General features: G+C 42.2%; 1 protein-coding gene across 6 annotated transcripts in view; it reads right to left on the reverse strand.

Moving 5' to 3' along the window:
* The window catches only part of ANAPC10 (anaphase promoting complex subunit 10), a 76,030-nt gene that overhangs the window by 46,835 nt on the left and 16,891 nt on the right, over positions 1-12,304 (reverse strand). The window lies entirely within an intron of this gene.

Consider the following 12,304-nt stretch of genomic DNA (forward strand, 5'->3'; position numbering starts at 1 on the left):
GTTTTTATTTTATTTAACTTTTCCGGGGAATTTATTAGTGTTTATTACCACAAAAACAAACAGATTTTCATTTTCTTCCCATTTTAGTGTGTCAAATCTTTAAACTTATCTGCTAAAAGCTTGAAATGTGTACATGGTGGGTGTGAGATTCATTAGTACATTCAGATACGCACGCACTTCAGAGCTTGCGTGCGTGCCTGTTTGTTCATTTTGTGCAGCTTCTAGACTAATACATAGCCTTACTTCAACAGGCAGCTTCGCACATACACACACACTAATGTATTATTGTAAAACATGTACCTCGTGCAATGTATTGTATTTTCCTAATAAAACAAATTACTTCATATATATTTGAATGATACAAAAGTAGGGTAAAAAAAAAAATCAGAAAAAAATGAATACTACTTTTTGTAAAACCTGGGAAATTTTCAGTAAAAACTGGTTTAAACTGAAAACAAAGGGGTTTACTTCTAATACTCTATGAATCAATGTGTACAGCTCTACATTGCCATTATGAAAAAGTTAAGGAAAAAAATGTACTGTGTTCTTGCTCTTTATGGGCCCAGGCCTGTAGTACTTATACAGATAAAATTTTAATTAAAGTCAGTGGGCGTTATAGCTACACAAGGGCTGGAGGATTTGATCCCCTGGATGCTGCTACTCAGCCTAAAAAACCCAATATATTATCATGTTTCCATATTGACTTAAGAAAAACTTTGAGAAAACAAACCCAACTCTAAATTTAGGAACAGGGGTCCGATATCCTGTCTCCAGCAGTGGCCAGCAGCTGACGTTTCAGAGGAACAAAGAAATTTGTTCATAGTGCAGATACAGACAGGTATTGGAGTACCCATGTACTTCTGTAATCATTACGGATGGCTGGTCAGAGCTCAGGACAGAGTCATGAGACCTAGATTCTAATTCTGACTTCGACTAGCTCACTGGGTAACCTTCAACCATTCACTCCCCCACCTCCCATGCCTCAATTTCTTCATCAGTAAAAAGTGAGAATGTGTCCACAAAATGCTTTGAGATACATGGATGAAAAACTAATAAGTATTTGAGACTCCACTCCTAGCTGGATGTATCCAACATTTTTTGTGAAGACTAACATAGTAGGGATTGGAATTATGGCTATGGTGAGCTGGAGCAGGCTCACAGCAACCTTTGTTAAAATTCCTCCATCAAATTGAAGTGTTGGGGGGCTTTCCCTGGCTCTAATAAAGCATGTTCTTCATCTAGATATTGCTAATCATCCATGCCATCGATATCTTCATGAGACCCGGAGGAAGGGGGAAAAAAAAAAAAAAAAAAAAAAAAGATGTTTCTAAAAATCAAGCCTTTCTTCTATTTGGAAATGCACAAAACCGAACTAAGTATGATGTACCTTGATTCAGTTTCATTGTGGGGGAGGGGAAGATCATCTCAGGCTCTCATACAAAATCTTAATGCACATACTCCAACTGAAACCATGGAACTTGAGCACAGCTACTCTATCAGTATATCTGATCTATTTTACAGGAATAGAGTACCAGCATTTACAGCATGCATGCTTGAATGTGCAGAATCTGGTTGCCAAGTGGTATTGCCTTCGTTCTTGGTTAGGAGAAAGCATTTCTGTTGAAAATGGGAACATATTCATTCCCCAGTACCTCACCCCTCCTGGCACGTACACAGAGCCCTGGTAACAAGGATTTTATTGCAGATTAAAAGGAAACATTTTCATGGGAGCTGCTTGTTAAACATTGGCAGCATATCACTAAGTCAATATTGATATATCAGTGTTTAAATGCTTTATTGATGTTCACATTTGTAGATCTTTGCTAACTGTTCCCAAGGCAAATTCAGAATTCCCCATGACCTAAAAATTTCAATATATCTGTGGGATTTGACCCCAAGTAATAAGGACAAATTTGGAAGATGTTTCAACATGGCCTCTGTACATGCACATGCTTGAGTCACCAGTAGATGCAGTTTTTGAGCATTACTGCTAGTGTACAAAGCAGTGGAGTTTACATATGCAAATTCAAAACTTGTATACTCAAGTGGTCAAAAGTTGCATCCACACAAACAAGGGGCACAATTCAAAACCTAGACCATAATGACCATTACTTGAAATTGTTCACCAGCTTTCCAGAAGGTTTCTTATTTCTAAGATATTAAAGCTATAAAAGCAGCCCCACAAATAGCTATATGCAAAAAAGAGTCACGTCCAAAGTCACTTGCACAACTGCACCTTGAAAATGTATTCCCTATTACTTGGTATACTACCCATCTCCACTGAACCAATACAGAGAGTTACACTGACTATTCCTGCAGCCTTACAATTCAAGTTTGAACAGCTTTAAATTACCTGCTAGCACTTTTAGAACTATACAATATTTCTACTCATTCTTTTATTTATTTTTTTTTAATAGGAAGGCTGTGCTTCAAATTGATGTAGTAAATTAATATAGGATATGAGAAATTTAAATATAACTTTTATACAAATTGTGTAATGGCTTATTAACTCCATTTGTATTTAGCAGAGGACAAGATGTTTAGCTAAGTCTATAGTATCCAACAAGTGAACAAAGTGCATCTGTCTCATCCAAAAAGTAAATAACCATATAGCAAGTTACATATGCTGATTTGTTCACAAGATGAAAAATAAAGTGTCTGGATCTTATTTAAGGCTCCTGTTTGGTTTCAGGAAGACAGGCAGAATGACTGATGAAGTTCTGAAACCGCCTTGGGAATTAGCTTTAGGTGAGGCCATAGCATCACTGTGTGTCTGTTGAGGGCTCAGCCATAAATGCCTGAAGTTCACTCACATTTCCGGCCAATGCAACAACAACAACTAGACAGACCATATTCAGAGTGAAGTGATGTAAAGAGCATTCTGAGAGAGGTTCAAATGGAATCTCCATGAGTTTCATAAGGACTATACAGAAATCTCAGACAGGAGTAGGTTCTCTGACCTGTGGGAAGTGTGTATAGTCCTTTGAGAAACATCAATAAACATAGGATGAGAAAAGACAAAGTATGACTGTGCAGGCAGTCAGCAGGCTGAATTCACCGCAAGATAAAAAAGGGCAGTCTTTGTTCAACCCTATTAAAGTGCAATAAGTTGTCAAGGATCAGTGGTATCAAGGTCTAGACTGGGTACAGAACATTTTGGGCTGCCCGTATCAAGAACCTCTTCCATTTAAAAGACTAACTCCTTCTGGTAAATTTTTTTTGTTTGTTCTGTATCAGGATTTCCTGGACCCGTAGGGAGCAGTCTCTGTCCGTGGTACTCAGCTAACCAACAGCCATGCCATTAGCTTCAGCAACTTTGGTCTGGATGAATTATCTGTCCATAATGCTGTCAGATCAGAACTGGGTGGTCTGGAAGCTAGATCAGAGGCTGACTGGACATAAGGAGATCTGTCAGCCAAAACTGCCTTGGCCAGTACAGAGCTCCAAGAACTATCGTGGCTTTGTCCCTCTTGATCTTGGAAATTACCCTGGGAATCAGCAGAAAGGCATAAAGCAGGCCTCTGTTCCATTGCAGGAGGAAGGTGTCTAACAACAATCTTGAACTCAGGCTTCCTCTGAAACAATAATTCTGACATTTGGCGTCTGTACTGCACTCCACCAGCAGCGGTGTGTAATGTAGGTGTAGCGGCACACCACAGCAAAAATCAGGCTGCATCTATAGTGTGGTGCGTAGCTATACATGTTAGCGAAAGGCTCTGGCATAGGGGAGGCAGTGGGGAAAGGCTGACTTTCCCCACTGCCTCCCCCCTACTGGAGCCTTTTCCTGCTGCTTCCCCCCCGCCGGAGCCTTTTCTTATGGAGGGGGAAAGCTCCAGCAGCAGGAAGCTGGCAGAGCCTTTCCCCCCTGCTAGAGCCTTTCCCTGGGGTTGGGAAAGGTTCTGCGGCAGGGAAGACTAGACTGACCTGAGCCAGAGTTGAAAAGAGCACAGGTGAATTTTGGCGAGCAAGGCCAAATACCAACATGCTGACACGTGGCCTAACACTGCAAGACACGTCCATATCTTTGTAGCCCATTTTGAAACTAAATGGAGTAGGAATGCTTCTAACAACTGGAACCTGTCCTCAGGCAGACATGCTTTTTCTGATCTGGAGTGGAACACAGCTTTTATGAACTCTATTCTCCGTGATGGGGTGACGGATGATTTTTCATAGGTCACTGGGAGACTCAGCCCTGTAAATAGAAATGGGGCACATTCCAGGTTTGTTGCTGTCCTCCACTGGATTCTGCCTCCGATCAGCCAGTTGTAGGGGTGGACACGAATGCCTTGCCTTCTCAGGTATGCCACTATCGCAACTAGACATTTTGTAATAAATTCTCAGTGCTGCGGAGGATCTGAATGGCAGTACGTTGTAGTGGTAATGGTTTGGTCTCATGGTGAATCTCAGGTATTTCCTGTGGGACAGGTGGACAGCTATTTGGAAATGCACGCCCTGCAAATTGGAGAGTCATGAACCGATCTTTGGCCTGAAGAGATGGAATGATGGAGGCAAGTATTACCACCCTAAATCTGGGGTGAAGTCCAGCTTCTTGGGATCTTTGTCTTTAGTATGCCTTTTGTTGATTGACTTTTCCTGCACTGCTGCAATCACCAAGGCATATGTAAGGCAAGGAATAACCCTTTCCACATTTTAATAGGACATAGATTCATCGCATTAAGCAGATAAATTTGCTGGTCTTGTGCTGCCGAGACAAGAAAGCAGTTCTTGAGATATTTGTGATGGCAGCATACTCAGCCTCCTAGTGAGGAATTTCCTCACATTTCTCTCCAGCCATCTCCTCTGATCAATGGAGCACAAGTAGCATTGACAGGTTTCAGAAGCAGTCAAGTATAGCTTTCCTCCATTACAGAGAGGATTGCTATGTCTTGGAGTACATACAGAGCAGCTCTACTCCAAGAAGTGATTCTGTTAAAATGGTATTGCATATTTGTATCTGTGGTTTCCAGATCAAACTGTGCTGCAACTACTGTTAGAAGATGCTTTTCTAACTGCCAGTGCCACAGGCTTAACCTGGAATCTGAGAGACAAGCTACATAAAGGAGAAATCTGTCTGACTCTAGAGGGAGGGAGTGCTTTGTCATGTGTTACCACTGAAAATAAAGTCTAAAGGCCTAATTATGCCCTCAGTTACATCCATGCAACCCCACTGTTTTCAGCTCATTTGCACAGGTGTAACCAATTGGAGCTTAACAATACTGTTGATGTACAAGAAACAAAAGATTCCATCTTACTAACTCTTAGCTGGAATGGCTCTGCAGTGTTATCAGATGTAAAAGATTAAAATTAGTCACTAAAGGAAGCAGATAGGACTGACAAATTGGGGGAAGATCTTCTGAGGAAGTTGTAATTTTTACACACTCACCTTTCAAAGTAGAATCATACCTTTGAAAATCACTTGCAAATATTTTATGATTTAAAAGACTAAAGGTGGACTTGGAATGTGATAAACAGTTTAGAACATTTTTTCTATAAGTGTTTTACCCTTTTGGAGAGAAATGCAAAGTAGTGGTGACATAATCCTCAGAAGAAAGGAATGTGGGGGGGGGGGAAGGGGAGGAGGACATTTAATCTTTATGACTCTAAAATGGTGCACCTGGGTCTCAGAATATCCACCTAGGGCAGGGAAGTGCTTAGTTAATTAAAAAAAAAAAAAAAAAGAGGCAAACAATGTTTTATTCTTTTGAAAACTCTGACTGTTGTCAGTAGAAAGAAAAACACATGAAAGCATCATAGGATTTTCATTAAACTCCATGAACTGGGCAAGCATCCATGGAAAAATATAAAAAAATTTAGTTGGATTTTCCACACAGTTAATCAATCCTGAAACCAACGGAATCGTTGTATAATGAAGTGGCTTTGCTTTAAAGATCTTGTAATAGTTCACACTGCTTTAACCACTTGCCTCCGAGTCAGAGAAGCTGAAGATAACAAAAAACAAAACTCAGTTTCATCGCTGATGAAGAGTTTAAAAAAAAAAAGTAAAACCATTTTGAGAAAAAGTTATTACAGATCCCTTACAATTCCTAAAAACTTTAAATATCAAAAATAAAATTATAAACTGTAGTGCTTGATGACAATACTTCACATGCACAGCCCAAGAAATTAGCTATTCATCTTGTACAGCATAAAAGTATTGCACTTCATTAATTAGCAACCGGAAGGCTACATGTTCTTCCCAGATTTGCAGTAAAGAAATGTATGAACACCTGGCATGCATAAGAATTATAGGTCTCATGTGAGATAATATCTTTAATATTAGTGAATAGCTACTAAAACACCTCTTAATATAAAAAGGAAAGACAAAAGCTGTTTCGTGTGTAATTACTTTTTTCTCTACAACATTAAAAAAAGGAAAGTTTTTATATGAAAAATATACAAAGGGAAAGGTGGAAAAAATACTCCAGGCTAGCCTGAGAAACAGCTGATGACAACAATCCAGTACATAATTAACAGCACTTGTGTTTAAGACAGTAAAAATATGTGTCTCAAATTGTCTATGAAGTACTAATATACACACACACACAATAACCTCAAAAGTGGAGTTTACTGCTTTGCAGGAAAAAATTCATATTACTTAGGTTGTATGTAGAACATTATATTAAAACATACCATTATAAAAAGATAATTACTGGAAGAATGGATTTTGGGGTATGAATCCATGATAGTAATTACGGACAACAGTGACATCTAGTGGATGCTTTGGAAATTAAACTAAAATTACAAACACAAAAATTCAGCTCCCACTTTGATATATTTCCAGGTTTCAGAGTAGCAGCTGTCTTAGTCTGTATCTGCAAAAAGAAAAGGAGTACTTGTGGCACCTTAGAGACTAACCAATTTATTTGAGCATAAGGTTTTGTGAGCTACAGCTCACTTCATAGGATGCATGCAGTGGAAAATACAGTGGGGAGATTTTATATACACAGAGAACATGAAACAATGGGTGTTACCATACACACTGTAACGAGAGTGATCGGGTAAGGTCCTGCTGGTAATAGCGCAGAGAAAAAACAAAACAAAAACCTTCTGCAGTGATAATCAAGGTGGGCCATTTCCAACAGTTGACAAGAACGTGTGAGGAACCGGGGGGGGGGGGGGTGGTTTGAATAGTTTTACTTTGTGTAATGACATCCACTCCCCACATTTATTCAAGCCTAATGTAATGGTGTCCAGTTTGAAAATTAATTCCAATCCAGCAGTCTCTCGCTGGAGTCTGTTTTTGAAGTTTTTTTGTTGAAGAATTGCCACTTTTAGGTCTGTAATCGAGTGACCAGAGAGATTGAAGCAAGGACTCGCCTGTCTCCCAAGATCTGAGAGAGTGATGGGTCGAAAGCTTATGCTCAAATAAATTTGTGTTAGTCTCTAAGGTGCCACAAGTACTCCTTTTCACTTTGATATAGTATATAGCACTCAAGCTGCTGGGACACAAATGTATGAAAAAGATCCAAAAAGAGCGGCAGAGGAAGTAAACTTCAAAATTATGTGGGACTCATTTCTTTAAAAAAAAAAAAAAACAGGAGTAAAGTTTCTCTAACCTCACTTCAGGATTCAACATTCAGGATGGAAATATGGTACCTTAAGATTTATGTTAATAAACAGAGATAATCACATTGTTACATGGGATGGATGTAAATGTGGTGCCAGCATGACAGATGCACTACAGTTGAAAGCTATTCTGGAGCAACAAGTTTATCACTTATCTCCCCTCTCTGTTTCTGCACCCTAATTTTTGTGTGTTATTTCTTTTTAAACCATTTAGGATTTCCCACCCCACCGCAGCAGCTACCGCAATGCGGGACAGCTGAGGTCTCCCACTATATCAACTAGCAGCTGTGGATGAGGCATTTTAATTAGCAAGTTAAAGTGAAATCGAACAATTTAGGACACCTGCTCCTGAGTAGTCCAACTGCTTTATTTTCTTTTTGGTGTATAAGGTCAGCTTATTTTAGACCAAGCATGGTCTCAAATTTGCTTTTAGTATTTGCCAGAGACTAGTTTATATTCAAAATGCAAGCCATCACTTAGAAACCATTCAGACTTGTCACAGACTTCATGACAAACATTTTTATCACTAAATGCCAATATGGAATTAAAAAAGCAAGATTTGGGGGGTTAACAAAGCAAGCAACTTTAAAAAACATTCCATGCTCAATTTTGACTCTGGCTTTCTCAGGGCCTTAGGTATAAGCCTTTATTTTCATGGCATTAAATGGAAAATGAGTTTCTAGTTTTGAGAAGTCTTTTTGACAAATGAATATAAGATTCATCAACATACATTTGCATTACACCCATGTGTACTCCCAGCTGCTGCTGGCCAGTGCAACAGAAGTATAAAGGAAGAGGTCAGGAGCTCCATTTAAAAAATAAATAAAACAAAACAAAAAAAAATAAAAGTATGAAGACCCAAAAGCAAAGTAGTATTTACCAGCACACCTGTCTGTTTTTCAACATACTTCTACTGATAGTCTTCAACTGTAACCTAATCTAAGCATTTTTGTTATCTCACATAGTTCTGAAGTACTTCAAGTTTTGGAAGAGTTAGTACTGTCATTTTCCCCTCTGCAATGACTATTGATTACAGGGTAATCAGCTGTTGGTAACTATGAAATGCCCCTTTACGCTGCCAGAACAGTGCAAAGGGGCCTTAATGTAAATGAGATTTAGGCCTTATTTTTAGAATTTGACCTTAGCCACATAGCCTAACGTCCTAGAAGTAAGAAACATCTGATTGCAAAGAAGATTTATGTAGCACTGTATACCTATGCCACCCATCAAAATTCTTCCTCCTAAATTCTTAAACACTTATCTCTAGTTCGGTACCAGAATGTCTTAATTGCCCATTTGTTTCATAAAGAAATTAAGAAAGATGATTCATGGTTGATATTACCACCTCTGCTAGTTTTCAGTCTAAAGCTGCAAAAGCATTTAAAACCAGAGCCTCCACATCACAGTGTAAGTACACTTTTGGTGGTAAAACTACCATTGACTTCAATGGGAACTAAACCAATACTGAACACTTTTGAAAATCCCATCCCTTATAAGATCTACGTATTTAGGCCTTGTCTACACTGGCAACTTTCTGCACAGTAACTCCCGAGGTGTACACACTGCTAAGCCACTTAGTGCGCAGACAGTGTGCAGTTGCAGCACTGTTTAAAAAAAAAAACAAAACAAAAAACAAAACAAAAAAAAACCACACACCACCCGGTCAAGAGGCGTACAGCTTTCTGTGCTGGGGCTACAGCGCTGCGGTGCCAGTATAGACCGCCTGATCGATTACAGCGCTGCAACTGGCCTCCAAGAGGTATCCCACAGTGCCCGTTCTCACCTCTCTGGTCATTGTTTTGAACTCTACTGCCCTGCCCTCATGTGACCAACCGTGAGCCCCACCCTGAAAATTCCTTGGGAATCATGAAAGTCCCCTTCCTGTTTGCTTGGTGATGCGTGCAGTGGTCTCAGCGCATCTTTCAGGTGACCATGCCTGCTCCATGCACCAGGCGATTCTTCGCTTGGAGCAATGCCGAGCTGCTGGACCTCATCAGCATTTTGGGAGAGGAGGCTGTCCAGTCCCAGCTGCGCTCCAGCCATAGGAATTATGATACTGACGGACAGATTTCACGATGCACGACAGACCAGGACACCCTGCAGGGCGGGGTCAAAGTGAAACAGCTGCAGAAAGCCTACCACAAGCCGCGGGAGGCAAACCGCCACTCTGGTGCTGCATCCACGAGCTGCCGGTTCTACAAAGAGCTTGACGCGATACTCTGTGGCGACCCCACCTCCACTGCGAAGGCCCCTGTAGATATTTCAGTGGCCCACATGCCAGTCAAGAGTGGACCGAGCCAGGAAGAGGAAATCTTGGATGAGGATGAGACAGAGGATGACTTGGAGGTCAGAGATGCATGCAGCCAGGAGCTCTTCTCTACCCCAGAGGAGGCTAGCCAGTCACAGCTGCCAGAACTTGGCAAAGCGCAAACAGGAGGCGGCGGCCCCGGTAAGTGGCTCTGATTTTGGGAATCACTGAAATAAGTTGTTGGGGGCAGAAGGGTTGCAGAAAGCAGGCTTGTGTCTATATGATGCATGTACCACCACATGCTTAGTGTAGGCAGCGGAACAGGATGTTGATGGACTCCCTCTCTTCACAGGAATCTGCCAGAGAGATCTCCACAAAACTCATGTAGATACTGGGTAATCCGCTGCCACAGGTTCTTTGGCAGATCTGCTTTGTTTCTTGCCCCATTAAGGGTAACTTTCCCACACCACTCTGCCGTCATGAGTGGGGGAAGACACACACCATTGGTGCACACAGGTGAGCCGCATAAGGGCCTAGGTTTGAAAACAATATTTCATTAATTTAAAGCAAACAGAGCCCCGCAAAGCAACAGGCAATTTTCTTAAACCTTCACAGTGCATCGTCTGCACCACAATCACCCCCTAGCATTACAAGCACTGCACTCCCGAGCATAGCAACAAACATTAGTGGCTTTTAGTTTCAAATTGCTGCCTCAAGGCATCCCTGATCCTTATGGCCCCATGCTGCACCCCTCTAATAGCCCTGGTCTCTGCCTGTTCAAATTCAGCCTCCAAGCGCTGAGCCTCAGCGCTCCAGCCCTGAGTGAAGCTTTCACCCTTCTTGTCACAAATATTATAGAGCGTACAGCATGCGGCTATAAGCATAGCAATATTGTCTTCGGCCAGATCCAGCCTCCCATATAGGCAGCACCAGCAGGCCTTTAAATGCCAAAAGCACACTCAAAAGTCATTCTGCACTTGCTCAGCCTGTTGTTGAACTGCTCCTTGTTGCTGTCAAGATTCCCCATGTATGGCTTCATAAGCCATGTCATTAAGGGGTAGGCAGGGTCTCCCAGGATCACAGTGGGCATTTCAACTTCCCATACAGTGATCTTCTGAGCTAGGAAAAAAGTCCCTGCTTCCTGAAGAGGCCAGTGTTCCAAAAGATGTGTGCATCATGCACCTTCCTGGACCAGCCTACATTAATGTCTGTGAAACGCCCACGGTGATCCACAAGTGCCTGGAGAACCATTGAGAAATACCCCTTGTGATTAATGTACTCGGTGGCTAGGTGGTCTGGTGCCAGAATTGGAATATAACTGACATCGATCACCCCACCACAGTTAGTGAAGCTCATTTGTGCGACGCCATCAACAATGTCATGCACGTTGCCCAGAGTCATGGTCTTTCAGAGCAGGATGTGATTGATGGCCCTGCACACTTCCATCAACACGAGTCCAACGGTAAACTTTCCCACTCCAAACTGATTAGCGACTGATTGGTAGCAGTCTGGAGTAGCCAGCTTCCACAGTGCAATCACCACACGCTTCTCTAATGACGGGGCAGCTCTCATTCTCGTGTCCTTACGCTGCAGGGCTGGGGCGAGCTCATCACACAGTCTCATGAATGTGGCTTTCCTCATCCGAAAGTTCTGCAGCCACAGCCATGCATCACAATGTGATCCCACCAGTCCTCAGTGCTTGTTTCCCAAGCCCAAAAGTGGCATTCCACTGTGGTCAGCACCTCAATGAATGCCATAAGAAATCTTGTGTCGCAGCTACTACGCATGGTGAAATCAATGTCAAACTCCTCTTGCCTTTGTAGTTTAATGAATAACTCCACTGCCAATCATGACATGTTAGTGAGAACGAGTAGCATATTGGTCAACAGTGCTGGATCCATTCCTGCAGACCAAAGAGGCAGAGCACACAGTACACAAACCACTGAAAGATGGCATCAAATGTGGACGGAAGCACAGGGATTGCTGGAATGCGAAGAAATGCATCACAGGTCATTGGGACAGGACCCAGAATGCCCCACAACCCCATCCGCCTTCCCACAACTCTTAGCGGCAGAAGAGGAGGAGATGTTCTGTGGGATAGCTTCCCGGAATGCACCGCTCTGAATACCGATCTAAGCGTGAACAGGGTATTGCACAGGCAACTGACAGTGTGAACACACAACAGTGGTTTCCCTTCAGTACACTCTGAGCAGCAATATAGCTGCCAGCGATGTAACTCTGCCAGTGTAGACATACCCTTAGAGTTATAGGGCAGGGGTCTCAAAGTCCTAGCCCGCAGGCCATCTGCGGCCCAAGAACCTCCCCACTGTGGCCCGCGGAGGAGAGATGCATACAACCACGCTGCCAGCAATGTCTGCTGCGGGCGCCGCCCCCCTTCAGCTCCCATTGGCTGGGGGAGAGGGACAGAAATATCATCACTAATCACCGGGCAAAGTCAGCCATGGAGGCAGCATCATTTTTTTCCACAAT

This window comes from Natator depressus, chromosome 4, assembly GCF_965152275.1.
Source record: "Natator depressus isolate rNatDep1 chromosome 4, rNatDep2.hap1, whole genome shotgun sequence".
NCBI classification, from domain to species: Eukaryota; Metazoa; Chordata; order Testudines; family Cheloniidae; genus Natator; species Natator depressus.